This window comes from Aedes albopictus, chromosome 1, assembly GCF_035046485.1.
Source record: "Aedes albopictus strain Foshan chromosome 1, AalbF5, whole genome shotgun sequence".
NCBI lineage: Eukaryota > Metazoa > Arthropoda > Insecta > Diptera > Culicidae > Aedes > Aedes albopictus.
The window spans coordinates 71,674,204-71,701,666 of record NC_085136.1 but is presented as its reverse complement, the minus strand read 5'-3'; positions in this window follow the sequence as shown (position 1 = coordinate 71,701,666).

The following is a 27,463-nucleotide window of genomic DNA, read 5'->3' as shown; positions in this document are numbered from 1 at the left end:
TACTATAATTCATAGTGCGCGGTAATCGCATTCGAGTTATTTTAGAGCATAAATAGCTTGGAGTCTCAGAACTTATTATCCTATAAAAGTTTAGACATAATCTATATTCAAAGAATCTCCAAAATGAACAACCAAGTAATGTTGTTATTGTTGTGTACCCAAACTGGAAGTTTGGAATTATACGATTATCGTCGGTACTTATTAGTCTTTGGATTAGTATATAACAGCAAGGCTGAACATTTTGAAGTAAGCAAGGATGAGAGGAGTCCGAATTAATGAAGTTCGGTATAGTTAACTTTTGGCCTGGATTGGATACCATTGAGCGTAATCAGGGTGCGTTGTTGAGGGTCTTGAAGTACACACTTCCAAATAATCGTGTAATTTTGTGTCATTTAACGCCGACATATTACAGCGAGCAAAATGACACAATATTAGGACCAGCTTTATTTTTACACGATGCAATGTTTGTTAAACATCTTGTAATTTTACTCCTTCATCTATACGGCAACATAACCTCAAAGCAACATAAGGCGATCCCCCTCGTTTTTCGGATGATTCTGATGCATTGAACACCCCATACATGGTTTTCCACATACCATCATTGATAAACACGAAATATATTAATTAATTCATCAAACACACAATGTTTTACACAATTCAAATCATTTTTAACGCAGGAGGTAGTCCGGAAGTCTTCATCCGTCGTTTGGTTGATGGTTGGATTCAATGCTGCTGAATTGACTACTCGACTCCACAAATCGGATGCGATTACAGCTACTGCAAAAGGATTAGATGAACCAGGAATCAAATTAAACACTCTTTTTCTGTGCATCAATAATCACACTTAATATTCACTTACTTGCCTTTGAAGTTCTCGAAAATTTCTTCCGAATCCAACTCTAACACCTGTGTTTTGTTTTGATTCGTTCGGATTTGACGTTTCGAGATGTTCAGTCATCGATCGTGTAATTTTGTGTCATTTCAAATTTAAAGTCAAGTCATACGACAAAAAACTGTAAGCTCTTCAGTGAAAAAACATTCAATGTGCTGGTTTTTATGCTTACATCAATAAAGATTTAAAAATGAATCATTTTTTCATTTAAGTCATCGTAATTTGAGTCAAATAATGCGATTGCGTCAGCAATAAAATTAAGAATTTCTTAGTGTGTACCATCGTACCATAAACTGGCTGCTGGAGTAGAAATGAAATTTGTAAAACCACACACTAAGAAATTCTTAATTTTATTGCTGACGCAATCGCATTATTTGACTCAAATTACGATGACTTAAATGAAAAAATGATTCATTTTTAAATCTTTATTGATGTAAGCATAAAAACCAGCACATTGAATGTTTTTTCACTGAAGAGCTTACAGTTTTTTGTCGTATGACTTGACTTTAAATTTGAAATGACACAAAATTACACGATCGATGACTGAACATCTCGAAACGTCAAATCCGAACGAATCAAAACAAAACACAGGTGTTAGAGTTGGATTCGGAAGAAATTTTCGAGAACTTCAAAGGCAAGTAAGTGAATATTAAGTGTGATTATTGATGCACAGAAAAAGAGTGTTTAATTTGATTCCTGGTTCATCTAATCCTTTTGCAGTAGCTGTAATCGCATCCGATTTGTGGAGTCGAGTAGTCAATTCAGCAGCATTGAATCCAACCATCAACCAAACGACGGATGAAGACTTCCGGACTACCTCCTGCGTTAAAAATGATTTGAATTGTGTAAAACATTGTGTGTTTGATGAATTAATTAATATATTTCGTGTTTATCAATGATGGTATGTGGAAAACCATGTATGGGGTGTTCAATGCATCAGAATCATCCGAAAAACGAGGGGGATCGCCTTATGTTGCTTTGAGGTTATGTTGCCGTATAGATGAAGGAGTAAAATTACAAGATGTTTAACAAACATTGCATCGTGTAAAAATAAAGCTGGTCCTAATATTGTGTCATTTTGCTCGCTGTAATATGTCGGCGTTAAATGACACAAAATTACACGATTATTTGGAAGTGTGTACATTTGCAATTGCGCATGCTTAATACGTGCAACACGAAAAACCAAAACAAAAATCTATTTTTAGCACCGTTTCGTTATCGACGGCACTGATGCCCCCACACATGAATGTTTTAACCATCATTTTTTGTTGCCGGGTCGGGAGTCGAACCAGAAGTGTTGAAGACCGCGAGATGAGTTCCATACGTGCTGTCGCCTCGGGCCGTTTCTGCTGCAGTGAAAACAACAGATATTTCATTAACTAGAAGAAAACTGTTCTTCTGTCTCAATCATTGCAGTAGAGGGCAAAACGACTAATGTCGTATGTAATAGAATACAGTATTCTTCATCACATTCTGAAAAATTACTGATAAATACATAATGCATTTTAGAAGATATTGTAACTAGTGAGCGATCCCTGCCCAGCACTGGTGAGACCCCCTTCCTTCAACTGCCTCAGGGTCGGCGTACGCGCTTGACTATCGCGGCCAAGGAAACACTTAAACACTTTACGATACACAAACCCACTTTATTTCAATTTTCGCACTACAGGTACCTTTATTTGACTACTTTTCCACCCACTTTCTTACTGTCTACCTCCTACCTTACTCTCTCTTCTTCTTCACTTTGGCGGGGCCCCTTCTTCTGGTTCCGCTACTACACCTTCTCTTCCGTCTCTCCTGTGGTGTCCTTCGCTGCTTCTCGTCTTCCGTTACGTTGAGTTGGGCGGCCGTTCGGTGCGGTCCGAGTCGCGACGGTTGGTTGAGCGCGTGAACTCCAGGACACGCTTTCAAAATGGCCGCGCCTCTATTGTGTGGCGTCTGAATGGCCAACGATGGTCTATTCGGTCGACGGAGTGGCGTTCTTGACGGTGGGGCCAATCTCCGGACCACTATTGGTTCTCACAGGGTTCAGGCGTACTTCCGGCAATCCTCCGGGTAAACTTGGAAGAATACGCGGGTAAGTAGGTGCAGCACTATTCACAGGTAAGCACTGGCTTTTAAACTTTAGCACAGGGGTCCTATAGGGGGGATTTTGGCGGTTAATGATGGGCTTGGTCGGAATTAATGTCGGTTTTGGGTTACCTGGATGCTTTTTCCTAATCGCTTCTTCCACTTGACTTATGTGACAAAATCACTTTCACGAACTTATTTTAAGAATCGTTTTAATTTTTGGCTTTTGCTTGGTTAGCTCACGTCATGCTTTCTCGAGATAAGCAACGTTATTGCTGGATTAGCGATGGCGGTTCATGTTCCAAGCCTCCGACCGTGCTGTAATCCGCCCATCATTTTCGCCCCATCATGGCCCCCTTTACACCACCCATCATAGCCGTCCAACATGTCCTTCTGCGACGCCTGGTGGTGAGTAGCGGAGCTATTTGCTACGTTACATCACAGTGGGTGTTGGGTAGTGTCCAGATGTAATATTTAAGCACTTCCTTGGATATATTTTACACAACAACGATACACAAAATCACGGCAATCTCACAAATCTTGGACACTTCACACACCACTGGTTACAATATTTAATCAATATAAGTGGGTGGGCTTCGTGGCCGTGCGGCTAGAAGCGTCAGTCATCTAGACGTTTCGTTAGCCTCGGAGTGTGGGTTCGATTCCCGCTCCAGTCGGGGAAAACTTTTCGTCAAACGGAAAATTCTCCACTGGGTGTTATGTGTGTTGTCCGTTGTCATATGTTAGTGCTTGTTCAGTCTGTACAACCCCTGGTTGAAGACGGTGTAGGGTCTTTTTTAAAAATTAAAACCTCGTTTAAAACACCCTTCGCACACTGCTCATATGCTAATTGTGATTTCCATCATTATTGGTATGTGATAGCAGCCTACTAAATAGGTCATCCCTAAAAAGGTTTAGCTGTCGTTGATCGGTGGCTCAAACGGGGATTAAGTTGGTCGGGAGTCAAATCAGAAATGTTAACGCTAGAGTTGACCGTAAAGTTGTTCAATCTTCTTGATTTCATTTGTTTACCATTCGAGTCAAGCTTTTATAATTGTATTGTTAGAGCAAACTTTGCTAGTTTGTACATTGCATTTATTCAGTTTTTGAAGTGTTGAGTTATTGAATTATCTTATATCACCTTTTAATGAACCCTAATGTAAAGAAAAATTCAATGCATCATTACATTGATAATGCCAATCTAAAGGATTATTGCATGACAAGTGTGGAATTACTGCATTTAGCATTGCAAAGGTTGATATTCAGTCTAATTCGTGCAATGATATAATGCTTGTGGTTACTTGGGTAGTGATCATCCAATCCAGTATGCTTCTCAAACCTTGAACTCCACTCAGCAAAACTATACGCAGGTGGACAAGGAGGCGTACGCCATAGTACATGGTGTAAAAAAGTTTCATCAATACTTGTATGGGAGGAAATTCGTACTTGTAACAGATAACAAGCCAGTTACTCAAATTTTCTCACCAGACAAGGGTCTTCCTACGCTATCGGCTTTGCGAATGCAACACTATGCGGTTTTCCTGGAGTCATTCGATTTTGAAATTCGGTATCGTGCTTCTAAGCAACATGCTAATGCGGATGGCATGTCACGTCTACCGGTTCCGGATATCAACAATAGGAAATGTGTGGAAGAAGTTGACGTGTTAGAACTCGAGCAGATCGAAACTTTACCAGTGTCTATTGAAGAGTTAAGGGAACATACCAGCAATGACAGGAGCGTAACAAATCTGATTCATGGGTTGAAAACGGGCAGATGTGTAGACGGACGCGACCGGTTTGGTGTTGACCAAACGGAATTTACTCTTCAAAGTGGCTGCCTGATGAAGGGAATCCGAGTATATGTTCCAGAATCACTTCGAACTCGCGTTTTGGAGGAACTACACTTCGGCCATTTTGGAGTATCTCGCATGAAGTCGCTTGCAAGGTCTTATTGCTGGTGGGAAACAATCGATCGTGACATCACTAATCTAGCCCGTGGCTGTCCAAACTGTGCAAGAATAAGGCCTGATCCCGCTAAGGTTCCTGTGCTCTGCTGGGAGAAGCCTTCAGGACCTTTCCAGCGGATTCAGGCGGATTTTGCTGGACCATTTATGGGTTGCTATTTCCTGATCATCGTGGACGCTTTCAGCAAGTGGCCGGAAGTGAAGGTCCTTCCGGATATAACTACAGGAACTACCATTACACAGATGCGAGAGTTTTTTGCCACATTTGGCATTCCATCGGTCCTTGTTACGGATAGGGGAACTCAGTTTACATCCGAACAGTTCCAAACGATTCTTAAACGGAATGGAATAGTGCACAAAATGGGCGCCCCCTACCATCCATCCACCAATGGGCAAGCCGAGAGATATGTCCAAACCTTCAAAGATAAGGGGGTATCCATAAACCACGTGGTCATTTTTTTGGGACTTTTCAACCCCCCCGCCCGCGTGGTCATTAGTCCATACAAAAAATTTTATTCGTCCATACAAAATGGTCATTGGCCGAACCCCCCCCCCCTCATGACCACGTGGTTTATGGACAGCCCCTAAGATCAAGGCTCTTCGTTGCTCCCGCTCGGAAATTCAAGCTGAGTTGCAGAACATCCTAATGGCGTACAGACGAACAGTACATCCGTCAACGGGACGTAGCCCATCGATGCTGGTGTTTGGCAGGCAAATCAGGTCGCGCATTGATCTGATGGTTCCAAGGAAAAGGGAAGACAGTGCTTTTCGTGGGGAAGAGATAGATGTGCGTTCTTTCGAGGTGAATGATAGGGTTGCGGCAAGAGATTTCCTTTCAGCGTCCGAGAAATGGAGATTCGGCTTGGTTGTTGAACGAATTGGGAAGTTACACTATCTGGTTGAACTTGACGATGGGCGTTTGTGGAAACGTCATGTTGACCAACTTCGAGCAGGTCCTTTGATCAAAACTTCGCAGTTGAACGAGTTGCCTAGAGTTGAAAACACCATTCGTAATCACACGCGTGATTCTCCTCCGTTGAGGTCAGATCTTGGGTCAGATCAAACAACAACTGTCTCATCAACATGTCCTGTACCTAGTCCTCCGGATGAAGAGAATGATCAGGTTCAAACTCGTGAAATTGCTAACAGCCCTGTCACCAGGGCAAATCATGACCCGGTATTGGAAGAGCCTACTATTACCACAGAAACTGGCAGTCAAGAAACACGAAAGTCAAACAGGGTTAGAAGACCACCAATTAGGCTCGATCTTTGATTTTATGTTACTAACATACTAACAATTTGTATGTGTTCAAGATAGACAAGAACTGTTGTTAGGGGGGAAGAAATGTTGTGATTCAGTTGTAGTTGCCGCCGGTCTATGATCTGGATATTTATAATACATACCTATATGAACATACATGTACTTTGATTCAACTAATAAAACGTCATTCTGTTACTGTCGGTCAAAGAGTAAACACGCTGCCTTCTTACCACTCCGAAATTACGACAAGATGAATGCTCGATATACTGTATCCCATTAAAGACATGTTCAAAAATTGAGTTTCTGCTAGCTTTTTTCAAAATTGGGCCTCTGTGCGATAGTAACGTAACTCCAGTGGAACTGTGGACGAAATCCAAACCGGAACTGAGCAAGCTTCGAATATTCGGGTGCAAGGCCATGATGTGGATTCCAAACCAGCTGAAGAAGTAGTTTCATCCGAAAAGCCGTGAGACAGTCATGATTGGGTATGCGCCCAATGGATATCGCTTGTGGGACAACTCGTCGAGGAAGGTAATAATTGCAAGAGACGTGAAGTTCGATGAGGAAAGTTTTCCGTTCGCCGGTGATGATGATGCAACCACAGTGCCTCTGGTGATTCGCACGTTCTACGAGCCAGAGGGGGAGCAACTGAATTCTCCAAGACCAGTTGCAGCAGAAGTTGAGGATCTGAACGTTGATGGTCAAAACTCAGAATCCGAAGATGAATTCGAAGAATCAACATCAGAATTTCGAAACCCTGGGGCGCTCCCCTCGCAAGAAAGACGTGAAGACTGTACAGAGTCAATCACGAGGCGCAGCGAACGGGAGCGCAGGCTCCCAGGTAAGCTATACGATTTTTTTACGGGATTCAGGGCATCTGCTGCTGATGATAATTTTGCATCTATAGATCTACCAACCAACTACAATGAAATCGAGCATCGTGACGACAAGGACGCCTGGCTGGAAGCGATCAACAACGAGTTGCAATCCATGGCGGACAACAAGGTGTGGAATTTCGTCCCGTGCCCAGCCGGAGTGAAGCTACTGCGATCCAAATGGGTGTTCTGCGTGAAAGGGGACGCGTATGGGAATGTCGTCCGGCATAAAGTGAGGCTGATCGTTAAGGGATTCCTATAAAAGCCAGGAGTCGATTACCACGAGACGTACGCACCAGTGGCCAAACTGACGACAATCCGGGTTGTACTGGCGGAGGCATTGCAGAAAGGATATCTGGTTCACCAAATGGACGTCAAAACTGCTTTCTTGCACGGAGAACTGAAGGAAGACATTTTCATGGCGGTTCCAGATGGCGTTAAAGCAGCTCCAGGATTGGTGTGCCACCTTCGGAAGTCTTTGTACGGATTGAAACAGAGCCCGCGATATTGGAACGAGAAGCTGAATGACGTCTTGTTGAAGCTTGGATTCAAACGATCACAACACGATTCCTGCTTTTACACACGGATCAACGAGAGGGGGAGCGACGTGGTCTACGTGATCCTGTATGTCGATGACCTGCTGATAATCGGAGAACGTTTGAAGACAATCGAAGAATTGAAGAAGAAGCTATTCTATTACTTTCGGATGACCGATTGTGGAGAAGCGAAGCACTTCCTCGGAACGAAGATTACTTACGACAGCAAACAAGGACGAATGGAACTTTCTCAAGAGACCAGTATTAGAAAAGTATTGAAGAAATTTTCCATGGATGATTGCAACCCTAGCAGAACTCCAATGGAAAAGGGACTTCAATTAACTCAATGTACGTCGGAACCAACTGAAGCACCGTATCGCGAATTACTGGGCAGTTTGATGTACGTGATGATGGCCACTCGTCTGGACATATGCTTTTCGGTGGGATATCTTGAACGTTACCAACAGCACCCGGATTCTTCGCACTGGACAGCATTGAAACGGGTGGTACGATACCGAAAGGGCACCATGCAGACATCTTTGAAGTTCATTCGTAACGAGAAACGGATCCAGCAGGACCAGCAGGACAGGAAATCGGTGAGTGGTTATGTACTTCAAGTTTTTGGGAACGTCATCTCCTGGTCAAGCAAAAAGCAACAAACGGTAGCCACGTCATCTAGTGAAGCGGAGTACGTGGAGCTCGGTGCTGGTGTAACAGAGGCGGTATGGTTGGCTGGACTACTGGACGATCTTGGAATTCCAAACGCATTACCGGTGAACATCTATGAGGACAATCGTGGGTGCATAGGAATGACCAGGAACTTGGAGAGCAAGCGTGCAAAACATATTGATATAAAACACCATTTCATCCGGGACCACGTAGCAGCTGGAAACATCAACCTGGAACCAATCGGGGCCGAGAATCAACTCGCAGACATTTTCACGAAGTCGCTGGATTTTGGGCGTTTTCAAAGACTGCGTCAAATCTTGGGACTCCACGATCGAGAGGGGTGAAGAAATAGGAGGCCTTGGACCGATCCAGTTTTTAGTAGTAGGCTATGAAACACCTAGCTACTCCGCCATGACAGTTGTTAAGGTCATTCCACTACAAGCAAAAAAAAAGTATTAAATCTATGCTACAAGCCTTCAAACAATTAACACATACTTAATACAGCTAGTTTAAATTGTTCAAGCTCCGTTTCATTCTTTCGCCCATCTGAAGAGAACCTCATTGGCGTAGCTAGCGGGCCTGGCACCCCCTAGAACATATTTGGCACCCCCTAGAAATTTTCCAAGAAATTTTCCTAAATTTTAAAATTTTGGTAAAAAGCAGCATGTTTTTTAAAAACCTAAAATTTAAAACTTCTCACAATAATTCTAATATTTAGTAATGACACATGTGAACAAAACTTAAGCACACTCGGAATTACTTATACAACTGTTGTACGTTTTGGATATTGGTAGGAACAATCAATAGATTCTACATAGATTCCTCCAGAAATACCTCTATCTATTCATACAGTGATTTCTCTAGGCTTCCTTTCGATATTGCTTCAATAAACTTCCCTTAGGATACTCGAGGCAGGCATGATGGGGTTGTACTTACTAGAAATTTCTGCAGAGATTGATCCAGCAAATTCTGCTAGGATTTCTTTGGAAATTCTTACTATGATTCTTCTCGGAATTCTTCTAGGGATACCTCTAAAAATTTCTATTGGAATTTTCTACAGGAATTTCTGGTGGAATTATTCAAGCAATCTTCCTGGGATCCTTTTAGAAGTTCCTCCGGTGATTCTTCCACGAATTCTTTCAGAGATTTCATTCAGAGTGGAACCTTCTGGAATTCTACTAGGAAAGTTCTTCCGGCAATTCTTCAGGAAGATCTCCCTGAGATTTTTCTATAAAATCCCTTCATTGATTCTTTCATACATTTCTTCAAGGATATATCCAGGACTTTCTACAGAGGTTCTTCCAGAAATTCCACAGGGGATTTCCCCAAGAATTTCTATTGACCTTCCTTCATGAATTTCAGCTGGAATTCTTCAAGCAATTTCCATAAGGACTCCTTCAGAAATACTTCTAGGGATTTCTCCTGACATACTTAAGGTACACCGGGGCAAGTTGAAACGGGTGGGGCAAGATGAAACAGCGGGTTTAAATGATGTTTTCTAATGATGATAAATAGTTTGATCGCCATAACACATAGTTTTAGATTCAAACAATCTTTTAGCGAAGGAAAAATTTCTAAATTGTATGGAAATCTATTTCAAAACTTCGTGTTTTATCTTGCCCCACCCGTTTCAAGTTGCCCCAGTGTACCTTACTTGCTGCAATACTTTCGAGAAATCTTCCTGAGATTCCTCCAGAAATTCCTCCTGCGATTTTCTCAGGAATTCCTCCAGTATACTTCTACCGATTCCTTCAAGGAGAACTGTAGGTATTCCTCCAAGCATTTGTTAGTGGAACTTCTCTTAAGATACCCCTGGCATTGCTGATTCTAGGATTTCTCAAGAAATTACTTGATGATAGCTCCAGGAATTCTAAGAATTCCTCCAGATATTCCTGCTGTGACTGCTCTAGCAATTAATGCGGTTCTACCTGCTGTTCTTCCTCCAGAAATTCTAACTGTGGTACTTCCGAAATTATGCTACGAATTCTTTTAGAGCTTTCTCCTGGCTTTTTTTCTGAGACCTTTTCAGGCAATCTTCCTGGAACTCTTGCAGAAATTCCTTTGGTTTCTCCACCAGGGATTTCTCCAAGGAATTCCTCCAGAGATTTTATCCAAAGATTTCTCCAGAAAATCCTCAGAGAATTCCTGCAGAAACTCTTTTTGGCCTTCCTCCAAGAATACCTAAAACAACTCCTCATGTGATTCTTCCATCAATTCCTCCAGAAATTCTTCCTAGTGATTCCTATACGAATTTATCCCAGCATTATGGCTGGAATTCTTCCTGAGATTCTTTCACAAAATCCTCCTGCGATTCCTTCATGGCCTTCTCTATAGATTCATCCAGAATACCTCACCGGTTCTTGCAGGGACTTCCTTGGGTATTTCAAGGATTTTTTCTTTGGACTCATCCCGGCATTCCTGATGGGGTTTCTCTAGAAATTTCTTCTAGGATTTCAGCTGAGGTTTCTACAGTGATACATCCCAGAATACTTCTAAGAATACCTCCTGAATATTTTCCTGTGGTTTCTTCAGAAACTCTCCGGTGATTCCTCCAAGATTGTTTATCCAAGATATTTTGTCCACGGATGCTCTCATAAATTTCCCATGGGAATCTTACAGGAACTCCTCTTGGCTTTCATCCAGAAATTTCAGCTGGATTTCTCAAGCTATTCCTGCTGTGGTTCTTCCAGCAATTCCTCCTAGAACTCCTCCAGTCATGCTTACTGTAAGACCTCCCAGAATTCTACGAATTCTACTAAGATTTTTCCAGGGATTCCTTCAAAAACTTGCTGGGAATATTCAAGACAATCTTCCTAGGAGTCTTGCAGAAGTGTGTGTCCTCCTAGAAATCTTTTAAAAAATCTGGGATTTCTCCAAAAACTTCTTGTTGGACTTCTCCAGGAACTCCTCTTAGAAGTCCATAAGGGATTCTAAAGACTCATCCAGGAATTCATGGATTACTCTAGAAATTAATCATGGTATTACACCTGGAACTCATCTTGGCCTTCTTCAAGGAATTCTAGCTGAAGGAATCCCAATAGAAATCTCTAGAGGATTTTGGATTTTGGAATTTTGGGAATAGTTAGAATTTCCAGAGAAATTCTAGGAGGTATACTAGAGAAATCTCTAGTGAAATTTTATAGGGATGTACGGGAAAAGACTTGTAGTTAATTAGAAGGCACAGAATGTTGCTAATTGACAAAATGAGAGATGAATTTGTGAAAAAAGAATCGCGTTCTGGTGGGATTCGATAACACACGGCTCCGTATTTGCTAAACCGCAGTACGGCCATTTCTTTGAGGGTTCCTTCGGCATGCTGTTTTTTTTTTGAAAATTTCTACGTTAATTTCATTGCGGAACCCAACAAACATTTAAGCTTCATAGGAGAGTAAGAAACCACTCATAAGCAAACTTAAATTTAAGAAATTGATATTCAGCTTGTTACGTTTCTTAGGAATGCAATCAACAATCCCTTTGGATTTCTTTTTCTATATTTCAATGGCATTCCTCCGTAATTATTTTAGCAATTTCTTTTTAGTTGTTTTGCAAATTTCTCAGGCAATTTTATCGTGATTACTTCTGGAATTCTTTATAAATCAATTGTATTTAAATATATTGCTTCCAAAAATTGCTGAACTGGAAATTCAGAAATTCTAAACTGGACTTACTTAAAGAAAATCCTATGAAATTCACGAAAAAATTCCTAACAAATTCCCAAAGAAGTTGCCGGAAAAAATTCCATCAAAATTATCTTAGAGCTTTTAAAGTAGTTGCCAAAAGAATGAATAAAAAAAACTACCAGAGGAATTCCGGATGAAAATAGTAAGACTTTTTTAAGAAATTGGCCGAATCCAATCTCAAAATAAATTTCCAAAATACATTGTATAAAAATTTCCACAAACAAATTTTGAAGAAATTCCCTAAGACTTTTCCGAAGAAAATTTAGAAAGAATTCCAAAAGTGATTGCAGTGACAGAATTTTTAAAGAACCGCCAGAGATTTTTTTTTCAAAGAAATTCCCGAAGGAAATCTCTAAGAAAATTGCCGAATCAATTTCCAAAGGAATTACCGAAGAAGTTCCTAAAGTAATAATAAAAGATTTCCAAAGGATTTGTTGATAAAATTCACAAATAAATGTTCAATGCAAGTAACATCGGAAATGGCCAAGGTGTTCTGTAATTATATGCTGCAGGAAATCCGTACATAATTACTGAAGAAATCTAGAAGAAATTGTCTAAAGAATTTCTATTTTAATTATAGAAGCGATTTATAAAAGAACTTCCGAAAGAGTTTTCAAAAGAATTGGTGAAGAAAAACCTCATAGCATAGATAATGGAAGTCCAAAAAATCGACGAAAATCGAAAAAAAGTAGAATGACTTGCCGAATACATTTCCAAAACAAAATTGTGAGGATGTTCTCAGAGTCAATGTCGAATGAATCACCAAAGGCATCACTAAAAGAATTCCCAAAGGAATTGCCTGAAGAGAAATTAGAGAATTTTATAAAGCAATTATCAATAGAATTGTTCACATTAACAAAACATCGCTTGAAAGACTACTAAAAAATTGGCGAAGAAACTCCCGAGAAAACATTTCAAAGGATTTGCTAATGAAGTAAAAAAAACAAATAAACTGCTAGTGGAATTGCCAAAGAAATTTCCAAAGTAATTTCCGATGAAATTTTCAAAGGATGCGTAAAAGGTGTTCAGTATCAAATTCCAGACATATTAACAAATAAATTCTTAAAGAAATTGCCGAAGAAATTTGCCAAATTCAAAGGAATTACTGAGAGATTTCTAAAAGAAATATTTATTCAAATAAATTGCAAAACAATTTCCAAATAAATTGCCGGGAGTATTCCCTGAGGCATTACCGAAACAATGTTTTGCCGAAAACACAAATTTCTTTATTATATTATAGCATAGAATCAGAATCCTGAAGAGACAAATCGAAATTCGCTATTAATGTTGCGGTCAAACCAACCCGACCAGAAGCTCCTAACAAGATTATAACAAAATTATTACAACCGTTGTTAGTAATAACAGAATTTGATATAATTTTGTTTGAAGGATTCGTATATGTGAATAACCATTACAAAATTTGTTATTATTTTAAAAACAAAACTATAACGAAACTTGTATTATTTATTCGAACAGATATATAACAGCATTTGTTACATTATGCATATCCAAATAATTGCCTATAACAAAATATCGTAACACATTTATTGTAGTATTTGCTACATTTTTTGTAACAAAATAATTTCAAAATGTGTTAGGTTTTTTATATTGACGCGAAATAGTTTGATCATTTTTGTAATACTGATCAGAACCTGTTGACGCAACAGCACAGTATTTTCTAGAATCTAGATGATGTTGGGTTAGTTTTGTAGCACAATTGTTAAGTCTTGTCTGGTGTGAAACAAAACAAGTAAACATTGATAATCTTCCCCTTCATCAGATCATTAGCTTTTCTTTCTTCTCTGTTAACCTTATAGTTTTGTATTCTTACGCGATAGGTAGTCGACGTGAAAAAAGGTTTGGCACTTTTTATCAGACCGTTCTCAAATTTTAGTAGGATATCAAAGATACAGTAGACGTTCGATAACTGCAACATGTTTACGTTTCACTAAGCGAACAAAAATCCGATAACTGGAACGCCTGACAGTATCAACAAACCATCACCTGACGTTAAATAAACGTGAACTTCATCCGTCTGTTCATTTTGGCTAACATGGTGCACCATTTTGACATTTGGAGGTGCTTGCAGTTAAAAAGCATTGCAGTTAAACCGCTTGCACTGACCGAACGTCCACTGTAATAAGCTATTTTCATAAGTTATTCGATGCTCCATCAACAACATTATGTTATTTCCAACACATTTGTATATCTCAAAAACAATCACTCACTTGATTGGACGAACAGTTCGAAAATTATAGGAAGATTGTGAACTTCATTTTGTAGGAACGATTGAAGTTTTTAACGTGAAATGATGATTATGGGTAAGAACAAAGAAATACAACTTTGGAATAAGTGAATTCTCAGTTTGTAAATCAATTATGCGTTTTATTGTTTTAAACAAGCGTCATTTCTGCGTGAGCATCCCTATCAACCAGATTCGGATTTAATTTATAGTGCTTTATCTGACGATAGTGTTTGCCATCGATTCAATACAAATCGATATCCATCGATGATCGATATCGAAAATCTCTCACTGGTTGGCCGGGATGTTTCAGGCAATTTGGCCGATAAAACCCTCAAGACGAATAGAACAATCCTGTCGATCAGTGGCGATTCCCTAACCTCAACTCTACCTGTTCAACGAATGCAAATTCTTGATTTTTCGCAATAAATTGGCGTATAATTTGTAGAAAATGACGTGATTCCCCGTTTCCGCCCATTTTCAATTTGATTCGTATTCTGAATTCTCCGCAAATGCAACTTTTAGGGTCGTTGAACAGGTAAAAAGTGAGGTTACGAGATGCCACTGCTGTCGATAATACCCAAAGTCATCCTATCTGAAACGACGGATATTCCATGTGCTGCAATTTGCGACCGGACGAACAATGTTTCCGATACATGGAACTACGTTTTGTATGCCTTCCAATACGTTTGAGTTGAATTTTACGCAAATGACGTATCTTTACACGCGAAAACATTAGATCGATTACAATAAATACCAAAACAGTACTGCTGTTCTAATTTCGCCAAAAAGTATATCAATGTAGAGAAAGCAAAAGTGGAACTAAATAATTATAACATGGAATTTGTTTATTCTACCTATTTTGCTTCGACCTTTTTTTTTCCTCCCCTGTTGGGGAAATTAAGCCACTGCGTCCAATAGGCTGAACTTTTGTGGCATGTCCCGTTTTGATATTCGCATCTAGCCAGCTAATTACCATGTGTCAAGTAATCAGCTACTGCCACGACGCGTCGTCTCCCAGTCAGGTGCAATGGAATTGATAAACTCCAAGACCTTCCCAGGTTTTGCAGACCAGATCTCACTGGGTTGCAAGCAACCACTATTTAGAAATCTTTGCCTGCGCGTGTATAAAGCACCACAACTGCAAAGCAGATGTTCCGAGGTTTCACGTTCCATATTACAGAAACGGCAGATATCACTCTGAATATGGCCAATATTTTTCAAGTGATACCTGCTCGGGCAGTGTCCAGTTACTAGGCCAGTGTATGTACATAGAGCTCTCTTGTTGAGCTCTAAGAGCTTTTTGGTTTTATAAGCATTTGGTGTTATAAATCGTTTTGACTGATTGCAATTTTTGACGTCCATCCAATTGGATATCACCCTCTGCTCAGCCTAGCGTTTCAGGTCCATTTTAATTGTACAGTTTGATATACCACAGAATGGTTCTATGCCAGCAAACTGTAAATTGGAACCACTTTTAGCAAGCTCGTCTGCCATTTCATTTCCTTCAATGCCACAGTGACCTGGAACCCAGTATAAGTTTACTGAATTCCCTTGGCACAGCCTGCGCAGTGAAAGAATGCATTCCCAGACAAGCTTTGAAGTACATTTGTAAGCGCACAATGCTTTTAGTGCAGCTTGACTATCTGAGAAAATACAAATATTTGCATATCTGTATTTTCTCTCAAGGCAGATATTTGCGCATTTAAAAATAGCAAGAATCTCTGCTTGAAACACCGTAGGATAGTGTCCCATCGCCACTGAAATTTGTATTCCAGAACCGTAGATTCCTGCTCCCGTTTTTATTCCAACTTTTGAGCCATCTGTATAGAATTTGATTGACCCTTGACGAACAGTGGGACCTCCGACTTCCCAATCTGCACGAGTTGTTTCGTGCAACTTGTAAGGAACATCATGGTTCTCCACAGGTTTCATCCAGTCTTTAATCATTTTCATTACTGGCCTATTTTGAAAGTATTGTGAAATGCTCAGGTGACCTACAAGATCACCTGGCATAAACTTTTCAACTCGTTCAAGTCTCAGCAATTCCTTTTCTGTTTCTAATTGCACGTACTCGTGCAAAGGTAGCAGATTGAGAATCGCATCTAAAGCTTTTGATGGTGTGCTTCGCATCGCTCCTGTAACAGCAATGGACGCAAGACGTTGAATTTTCGCAAGCTTTGATTGCGTGGTAACCATCTATTAAGTACGTCACGATAAAATAGGAAATTTTCAACCCTCCCTGCTCTGCCCTGCCTTATGTGATAGATTCCATTTCATTGCTTAAAATTAAAAAAAAAAAGTGAAATATAACTAAATTATATCTACAGCTGTTGTCATATCTGCATCTGATATAATTGTGATAGATTGAAACAAAATCACTAACGACAAATCAAGTCTATTATACGTCAACGAGCTCAATGTGACGTCATACTACCCCGCTCGTGTGCGTCTGACAAACATGGATTTGAATGAGGAAACTGGAAATACGTAGAACCAGTAAAGCTTCTATCACCGCCCTCTTCAAGTGTTGTGATGGCCTCATTGGCAAAGGCGTCAGATTCCTACCGTTGGTAGGTGTCTTGGTTCAAATCCCGTTCGGATCCGAAAATTTTATAACGTACTGAAAACTTTTTTTTATGTTGCCTACTTTTTCTAAAAATAGAATAACACACTTAAAAATATTTACCCAAAAAATGAGTATAAAAATTTAGTTTTTACCCTAAAAGGTTTCCAAGGAATTATAACACAATTTGTTATAATTTTGATAAATTCTATCATATTTCATGGAACAAGTTTTGTAATATTTTTGTTATGATCATAACAAAAATTATTATATTTTTGTTCTTTTCTTGTGGGAACTTTGTTAGAATTTTTGTTATTTTAACTACTAACGGTACATGTTTTATAACAACCCTTGTTATAAAAATTTATTGTAACAAAATAACACAGCTTGTTATAATTTTGTAATGTCCATCTTGTCGGGAAAAATGCAAATATGTATTCTGATTTAACAAGTTCAATGCCACAAAAGTTCAGCTTATTGGACGCAGTGGCTTAATATCCACAACATGGGAGAAAAAAACTCTTACAATTGTTCTTGAAAACTATTTTATAAGGGTTGTTATCATGCAATAAAACAAAGAAGATGCCACGATGAACACAAGTTAAACGCAAATTTGTGGATATTTGATAGTTTCCGAGATTTATACTTCTAATAATTACTCTGAAAATGTATTCTCAATCAATATATTCAATTCACAAAGGGGTTGTGGTGTTTGTAAAGTTTAAACTGAAAATACAAATTCCATGTATTATAGGTAATCAAGTTATCAAGTTCTCAAACCTCACATGGCGGCGAGAGTGTTAAGTCAGTGTTTAGTCGGGCTTATTTGTCCCGTGACGTAGTATATCAATGTACTAAGAAATTGAAGATGGATCGATATTTCTTTTTGCAAAAAAGCAAAACAACCTGGAAGCCACTGAAACTGGCACCCCCTAGGCACCCCCTAGGAAAAAATCCTAGATACGCCAATGGAGAACCTCCTTTAGTTATTAAGTCTTAACTCCCATACATTATGACATTCTCATTGTGAGCGTCCCAGAAAACTTTCAATATGCGGGCTGTGGCGTTTCAGTCAGCCAAAACCTTGACCTCCAAACTTTTGTGGGGGTTTGTGCTTGAAAATCTGATAAATCTATGAACAAAATTGCCAAATCCGTATTTTATTGAAATTTTTTTATCAAACCAACACAGATTTTCTATTACTTATGGCCAATCTCTTCCTTGTTTTTCGTTTACATATCGTTGTTTTTAAGTAAAAATCAAAGTTCTAATATGTTTTCCGATTAGAATTTAGCTGATCTCTCGATTGGCGTTCTTGGTTTTGCCTACAATGCACAGTGGCCGGAAGCCGGACAAAACCTCAAAAATCGACTTCAATATTTTATTTTTCTAATATTTTTCTTCCATTTTAGATATTTCATCTAAGAAAACCCCAAATTTTTAGGTCATTTGGAAGAAAATTGAGTCTTGTGGATTTTTTTAAAGTTGAAGTTTTATGTGCTACAATATTAGTATTTATTGTCTTTATTTTATGAGCTTCCTTCATGAGTTTGTTGTAAAAGTAAGGAAGACTTGAATAATGTGACAATATTTTTTGTGTTTTTGGGTATGAATAACCATTACATTTCAGGGATTGTTTGGAGTTCAATCACAAAATTATTATGTTTTTACAATATGCAAACATATTGACTTTTATGAAATTTTGGAAAAAAACTTCGTATTAAAGAGATCCAGTACTTGTTTAGGAAACATCAGAAAACGACGCCGTATCCCGGATCTGACGTGCAATTTTGTCTAGTTTTTGGCTATATAGGTCACTGCTTGCGCATTTTTGCGCTAAGAACGAAAAAAAAAATTTTTTTTGTCTATCAAGTCACAATGGAGCCGCATGGTTGTAGAGGAAGTGATATTGTTTAAAGTTTAAATTTTATCATAACATAGTTCAAATTGACTTCAGAATACTAACAATTTAGTGTAATTTTCATTCTTGTAAGAGACTTTCACCAAGTCAGATGGTCATAAGGGGGGGGGGGGTGGTGTCTGATAAAGTAATGGCCACAGCTTTAACATTTTTATTATTTTTTTTTAATATTATTTTATTTTTCAACAGAAAAACACAAGAAGGTGAGTGCTCCAGTTAAAAACAGTAGCTGGAGTGGTGACTAAGTATGAATAAGCCTTTATTTTCTTAGACACTACCCACATGTTGCTTCACCAGATACAACTAACTCTTTTAACCTTCAAAATAAAAGAAAGACAAAAACAACCGCGAAAAAACATGTAAACATAACTACAAACCATTGCTCATTGATTTTCTTAAACTGGTCGTTTCTTTGATTCAACTTAATCGTTAGAATTGCTCAACAACCTTGGAAGCAATCTCTTCACGAACTTCTATCGAAGTTTCAATATATAGCGACATCTACGTGTTTCTTTTCTACACGCACATCACTACAGTTCAAAGCAACAATCATCTATAAAATATAAAAGAAATTCACTAAACGGCGTTAAACGCTACGTTAAATATTTTTCTGCGTATACGTCGCGATCACCAAGGCAATATTTAAAATTTTAATCGCAATGTTATGAAACGAACATTTTACGCTCTTTAGTAAAACCCCTTATAGTGGTTTTCTAAACTTGAAGTTTTATTGTATGTAATTCATGCAGGTTCGTTAAACACATTTCTACTGAAAGACACACAGAGTGATAAAGATTTTGAAAATATTTGCTGGAACTCTACTGTTCATATATATGATAACCGATCTCTGATGATAGTTTATCGAAAACTCCCTTCAATATTGCGAATATGAATTGCCAATTCTTTATGGATAGGGTTGTTTCAGTTGCTTCGACAAGTGATAGTAGGGATAGATGTACCTCGATCGAAGTTGTTGAAACGAGATTGATAAAAAGCAGTTCAAATTTTACGCAGTTCACTATATTAGAATATCTGACCCCATAACGATTGAATTAACACACCTCCGTGGACCCATCGTGAAATGTTACGTGGTCTATGGGCAGTCCTTGAGAATAGACCACGTCTTGTCAGCCAACATTGGTATGTGTCTTAATTGATCCATCGAAAGAAAACGTAGGTAAATGATTTTTCCTAATGATTTATGTAGTTTTGAAGATTTTGGACCACCCTAACAGCAACAAATACACAATTATAATTTATTTCAATACCAATACATGATTTAAGAACCCCCAAATTAAAAGGTTAATCGAAACCAACGTTCGGAAAGCATATCGTGATAGCTTATTATCGGTTATTTTTACTTTCCATAATCAGCAGATTTCAAAATTTTGAACACCCTAATATAGTAAAATCAAAATATATGATAAGTTCCATATCACAAATAGATTTAGGGAACTAAAATCATCATAACCTATGAATGTTAGCACTTTAGGTTAACATTGGAGATTTTGTCCGACTTTTGTATGGAGGCCCGCCACTGTGCAATGCTCCAAAAACTCAGCCTCCAGCGATTTATACTTAGCCTCCAAAAGCCCTACAACAGCAAATTATTTTTTGGAGACTAAATGGAGGCTAACTACAGACCGCTGAAACGGACATGTGTAGCTCCTAAGAAATTTCAGGACTACGTTCCTTAAGAAGAATAGAAATAAAGTGGGATGTATGGTCCTACACTGAGAAGGAGTAGCATTGTTTGTGTCTAGGAATAAGGTTGCCCACTCTGACTACATCTATGATTAACACTCCAAATACCGTGATAGGAAAAAAGTGGGAACTAAAAGTTTGAACAACTCGTTCTCAGCCGTCTGTGATCCGATTTAAATTTTTTGTTCAGGGATCTTCTACCCAACTCTTCTTCTTTTATGTTTTGCAAGAAATATATTTTTAGGGATGCTCATTTTTCCTCCAGACCAGTGTGAGTAAGGAACGTTTTTTGAAAAAAATCGTATTTTTTTTATTTGCATGCCAAGTTTTAGTGGTGGCCACGAAAAATTACTAGAAATCGGTGTATTTGATAAAAAGGCATACTGTAGAGGTAGTATACAATTTGCGTAACTATCTTGAACATCCCTAGCTACAAATGAACTCGATTCTCGACCGGCATGTACTCTAGTGCTCTTGATAAGCATCCTAGAAGGTTCACGTCTTCAGCAAAGTGTTTTATATTGATTGATATTACACTTTCACGTATTCTATATTGATCTAGATCTGCTGTAACTGATCTAAATAAGTTTGATTACACAAGTTTACAAAATAAAACGAAAGTCGTGAACTTCTGTCAACGACCAAAATTTTTGAAGCACAATTTAGTGCTGATTTCGGAACCGACCTTCAAAAAATTTTAAGTAGAACAGTTTTTGAGTTTTAGCTCAATATCGAGTTTTGCAACTTTTCAAAATATGTAATTTACTAAAATCCAAATATATTGCGTTTTGTTCAACCAATTTTAAATCTTTTTCCATAAATTCAAAGCTGAATACAATACCATTCGATGATCTGATTACAGGTTTTGCGTCAGATTGATGAAATTCAAGATATTGGCGAGTTTTAGGGACAATCTTCTTAAATTTTAGCAAAATTTCCAAAATTTTTTGAGGAAATGTATTTTTTTCAATAAGAATAAACCAACTTAAAAATTCGTTCTCGACGTTTATTTGACATATCATATGTAGGCGAGTTACAGTAAAAAATTCAGCTCAATCGGAGCATTCATTACGGAGAATGAGATGTTTGAAGTGAGCGACTTTGCTTAAAAATAGAACAAAAATCGATTTCAAATCATCAACCTTGTATGGAAAGTCGAAAAAATTTCCGCTCTACTGTAATTTTTTTCTTTTGCGTTTTCGAACTCAGGGCATGATTCTACACCAAAAATGATCATCAGCTTACCGAGTTCAAAAATGCTGTAAACTAGTGTTATTTGTGTGACTCTCTAGAATACTCGAAATGCATCCTAGAAGGTTGCAGTCTTCGTCAAAGTTATTTGGATTGCTAAGTACTTCACTTTGACGTCTTCAGGGTTGATCTAGATCTGCTGTTATTGATCTAGATAAGTTTTGTTTTTCTATATGATTTTATAGAATCCACGATAAGCATCCTATAGAGTTGCAGTCCTCGGCAAAGTTCTCTGGATTGGTTATTACTTCATTTTTTCATCTGTAGCTTTGACCTAGATCTGCTGTAATTTATCTAGATAAGTTTTATTTTACTACATGACTTTCTAGAGCTCTAGCAATGCATCCTAGAGGATTGCAGTCTTCGGCAAAGTTCTCTGCGTTGGTTAGTACTTCACTTTTACCTAATCGGTTTTGATCTAGACCTGCTGTATTTTATCCAGATAAGTATTATTTTTTTTAACTCACTCTCTACAATTCTCTACATGCATCCTAGAGAGTTTCTGCCTTCGGCAAAGTTTTCGGGACCGATTGGTACTACACTTTCACGTCTCCGGTTTTGGTCTAGATCTGCTGTAAATGATCTAGATAAGTTTTATTTTTGATATGACGAAAAGTTAACTGGATTCGTTGGTACAAAAATTTCACGCTTTCGATTTTGATCTAGATCTGCTATAGTTGAAAAAAAAAATAGATTATTTTTTTATACGATTTCCTATAATTCTTTATATGCAAAGGGTTGCAATCTTGCACAAATTCAGCACTGAATTGTTTGGTACCATACTTCTATGTCTCCAGTTTTAATATAGATCTGAAGTATTTGATCTAGATCAATTTTATTTTTCAATACGATACTGTGAGGCTCTAAACATGCATCCTGGAAGTACGGAGTCTTCAGAGATGTGCAGAGAAGTGTCAGGGAATCATAGCATGATGCGCACACGTGGTTGATAGCAAGAACTTTTCGAGTTACGTGTTTTCGATGATGTCCTGTATAATTTAATTTGATCGGCGGAACTACGGCACCCGGCTAGAACATGCTTGGTAAAATAAATGGTTGTGTGATTATACTGGAAATTCTGCGGTTGGGTTGCGTTTTTCGTACGTTGGTCCTTCAATGGCGGACATGCTTGTAATGCATCACCGATGCACTTCAAGGGTTGATAATGACAATAAAGATGATAAAAGTAGTCAATTCAAGATTCTTTCAATGAATGGCTGTGTATGTGTAGACTAGACTAGCTTAAACTAGAATCTTCACTGTTTTGAATATGCATCCCTTTTAGATGAACATGGCACTACACTCTTACCTACCTTACCTTACCTTGTTGGCTACAAAGTAACTTTACTCCAATGCCGAGCGTATAGTAGAGCACCATCTTCGTCGGTCTTGGGCGATGTTCCTCCAGTTTCCCCGAACGTGTAGGGATCGTAGATCTTCTTCAACCGCGTGCAGCCAGCGAGTTCGCGGCCGCCCACGAAGTTGCCTACCTCTACCGGGTTCTCTGCTGAATATTGTTTTCGCTATTCTTTCATCCGACATTCGCACTACGTGTCCAGCCCACTGAAGTCTGCCGTATTTTATACGTTTCACAATATTCGCATCTTCGTACACTTGGTACAACTCGTGATTCATGCGTTTGCGCCACACTCCATTTTCTTGTTTCCCACCGAGAATTGTCCGCAGCACTTTGCGCTCAAAAACTCTAAAAGCTTTTCGGTCTACCTCCTTTAACGTCCACGCTTCGTGACCGTAGAGGGCAACCGGAAGAATCAGCGTCTTATACAGAGCGAATTTTGTTTGCGTTTGCAAGTTACAGGACCTAAGCTGGCTACGCAATCCGTCAAGTGTTCCAAGATAAACAAATTCTTCAACAACTTCAAACACTTCCCCATCAATCACTACCTCAACACTAACACCACTAGGCCTGCTTCTGTCTCTACCCGCTATCATGTACTTCGTCTTGGTAGAGTTAATCGTCAAGCCTATCCTCGCTGTCTCTCTCTTCAGAGGAGCATAAGCTTCCTCCACTGCCCTACGATCGATGCCGATGAGATCAATATCGTCCGCAAAACCGAGGAGCATGTGCGACCGTGTGATGATAGAGCCATTCCTCTGCACGCCTGACCTCCTAATCGCTCCTTCGAGTGCAATGTTGAACAATAAATTTGAAAGAGCATCCCCCTGCTTCAATCCTTCAAAGGTCACAAACGACGTAGACACTTCGTCCGCGATCCGAATACTTGATTTTGATCCATCCAGCGTTGCGCGTATCAGCCTAATTAGTTTCGCCGGAAAACCATGTTCTGACATTATCTGCCAAAGCTAATTTCTTTTCACTGAATCGTACGCTGCTTTAAAATCAATGAACAGATGGTGAGTCTGCAAGTTATATTCCCGAAATTTATCTAGGATCATCCGCAGGGTAAACATTTGATCCATCGTTGATCGGCCCTCACGAAAACCAGCCTGGTATTCGCCGACGAAGGACTCCTCAAGAGGTCGCAGTTTGTTGAACAGGACACGCGGCAGTATCTTATACGCCGAATTTAAAAGGGTAATCCCTCTGTAATTGGCACACTCCAGTCTGTGCCCTTTCTTGTAGATTGGGCATATGAGGCCATCCAACCAACTGGTGGGCAATTCTTCATCCTCCCAAATCTTTATAATAATCTGGTGGATTGATTGATGTAGCTGCTCGCTTCCGTGCTTAAGAAGTTCGACCGGGATCTCGTCCTTCCCAGCAGCCTTGCTGGTTTTTCAGCTCCTTAAGGGCCTTTTTAACCTCATCCAGTGGTGGTGGTTCCACTGCTTGACTGTCATCGATTATGTTAATCCTGTTCCTGGGTGCTCCTTCGCTGCTACCATTCAACAAATTTTCGAAGTGCTCCTTCCACCTGGCTGCCACCATTGTTTTGTCTGTCAGCAAATTTCCTTCCCGGTCATTGCACATGGAAGGCACTGGCGCAGTCTTGTGCCGCGCGCCATTGACAGTTGCATAAAACCTCCGCATATCGTTCCTGTCCATACTTTCCTGCGCTTCAGCAATAACACTTCGTGTTGCCGTTTTTTCCTGCGGTGGATTCGTTTCTCTTCTGCTCTTGCAACCCTGTACCGCTCTCTGTTCTGCCGGGTACCGGCCACTAGCATTCGACTTCTGGCGGCATTCTTTTCGTTCGTCACTCGTTGGCAGTCCTCGTCAAACCAATCATTACGTTGGCGTCGCTGAGCGGTACCAATCACCTCTTGCGCTGTTGTTGTCACTGCTTCGTGGATAATTCCCCATAAGCTGTTGACATCTCCAGATCCGTTGGTCTCTCCTATCCTCTCGTCTAGCTTCTGATGGTACTGTGCAGCAACCCCTTCGGCTGACAAGCGCTGGATATTGAAACGCATCGTCCTGTTGTTTCTTGAACTCGTGACGCTGGATAATCGCGCCCGAATTTTAGCGGCTACACGATAATGATCCGAGTCGATGTTCGGGCCTCTGTAGGACCTCACATCTATGACGCCCGAGAAATGTCGCCCGTCGGCCAGCACGTGGTCTATCTGGGAGCAAGTGTCACCACTCGGGTGTCGCCAGGTGTGTTTTCGGATATTCTTACGTACGAAGTAGGTACTGCTGATTGCCATCCCTCTAGCAGCAGCGAATGTCACAAGGCGCAGACCATTATCGTTGGTAACAGAATGAAGGCTTTTCGTTCCAATGACAGGCCGAAAGAAACTTTCTCTGCCGATCTGCGCATTTGCATCTCCGATGACTATTTTGACATCTTGTTTTGGGCACTCTCCGTAGGCCTTATCAAGGCTCTCATAGAACTCATCCTTCATGTCATCGGGTTTGTCGTTCGTTGGCGCATAGATACTACACTCTTTCTTCTTGGATTGCGGTATTGTTCTGATGGCACTGATCTAAAAGGGTTTCATAATTTGGAACGTATCTTAAATGCTCTTGTAGGTTTATAGTTTTGGGCGAAGTTGCTAGGATTGACTGGTAACATGTGTAAATCTGAAATGAGTTCTTTCCACCGAAATATAGGGTTGCTTGGGTCAAGCCAATTTGGTGTTGATGGGATCGATGTTTATGTTGGGTTGTTCTCGTTTGCTCCCATGTGAAAAAAACAACTTTATTTAATAATATATACAGGACAAATTGATCGAAACAGGCACAATTTTCACTCCTCAAAAAAATGGTAACCTAAAATTTTGAGCTACTCCAATTAAAGTTAGAAAGATTCTCATAAATGGCATAACTATCCGATGGCCAACAGTTCAATTGTTTCCGGATTTAAAGAACCAGATGCAATGAAATTTTTAGTGTTTACGACTTATATAATAAGCTTTGGAAAACTTTTGACTCAACCTTAAATTGTTAATACGGAAAAACATTGTATGTAGTAACTAAAGTTTGGGTTGACGCAAACAAAAAAAAAACCCTTGAAAAAGGCTTAATAAAAAGCCGAATCGTCGGGAAAATCAAAACTTGCCGTTTTGATTTACCCAAGACTGAGAAAGCCAGCATACCGGACACTAGAGTTACTCATTTTCAAAAAAAAACCACATGCCGCTTGTTGCGATAGCATTTCGTATAGAGAATCCGTTAAGACCAAATTGCTAAGTGAGAACAAACTTGCACGTTAATTCAAAGAATAAGAGTAAGATGAGGAGAATGAGAAGAAAGATAGTTCTTGAAGGACGCTGATAGAGAGCATACCATTAGGGCGCTCGAACTAATTTAGAATATTAAATTGTTTGTGTAGAACCTTTTATAACAAGTAAGTGATATTAATACCTGTGAATTTATTAAACATATCTCTAATGAAGTGCCTTAAATAATAACAGCTAGCACGTAGAAGATCCGGCAGTAATAAATGCCGATGCCAGTTGATGCTTGCTGAACTGGATGATAGGGAGTGAATAACGGTTGCACTGAAAATTTGTAAGTTTAAGTACATGAAGTACGTTATGATTAAACTAATAAATCATTGTTTATAGCTTTAGCTTATCCACCAATCTGAGCCTTTAGATCTGCTGAAAGAAGTTCAGACAACAACTAAAACCCTACCCTTCGGCAACACCGCTCAAAGCATGAATACGCACACATTTTGTAAACTTGCTCGTACGCTAACATTTTTGTAAAATTTCAATATGTATTGTAAACAAAAGAGGCCATACCGAAATTATTACTCGAGGACGTAAACATGAGATTTCAATAAATTTTTTGAAGACTACAATCATTTAAACTATATCAAAATCAAACCCTTGAAAGACATTCAGGGAAAAAAAATACAGATCAGTTACTCTAGATCAAAATCAAAACTGCAAATGTAAAAATGTGATACTAACCAATTCAATACACTTTTCCAAAGGCACTGAAGTTATATCGTAAGATAAAACTGATCTAGATCAGTCACAGCATACCAAAACCAAACCAGAAGCCGTTGAAGTTTAGTAGAAACAAATCTATAGTTCTTTGCCGATGACTGAAACCCTCTAGGATGCATATCGAGAATTCTAAAAAAGTCATATAGAAAAATAAAGCTTATCTGGATCAGCTACAGCATATATAGACTACAACCGATGAGGTAAAAGTGAAATACTAACCAATGCAGAGAACTTTGCCAAAGACTGCAACCCTCTGGGATGCATAACTAGAAATCCAGAGAGTCTTGTAGGAAATAAATGCTATCTAGATCATTTACAGCAGATCTAGATGAAAACCGGAGACGTAAAAGCGTTGTACCAATCAATTCAATGAACTTTGCCGAAGACTGCAACCCTGTAGGATGCCTATCGAGGATTCTAGAAAATCATATAGAAAAATAAAACTTA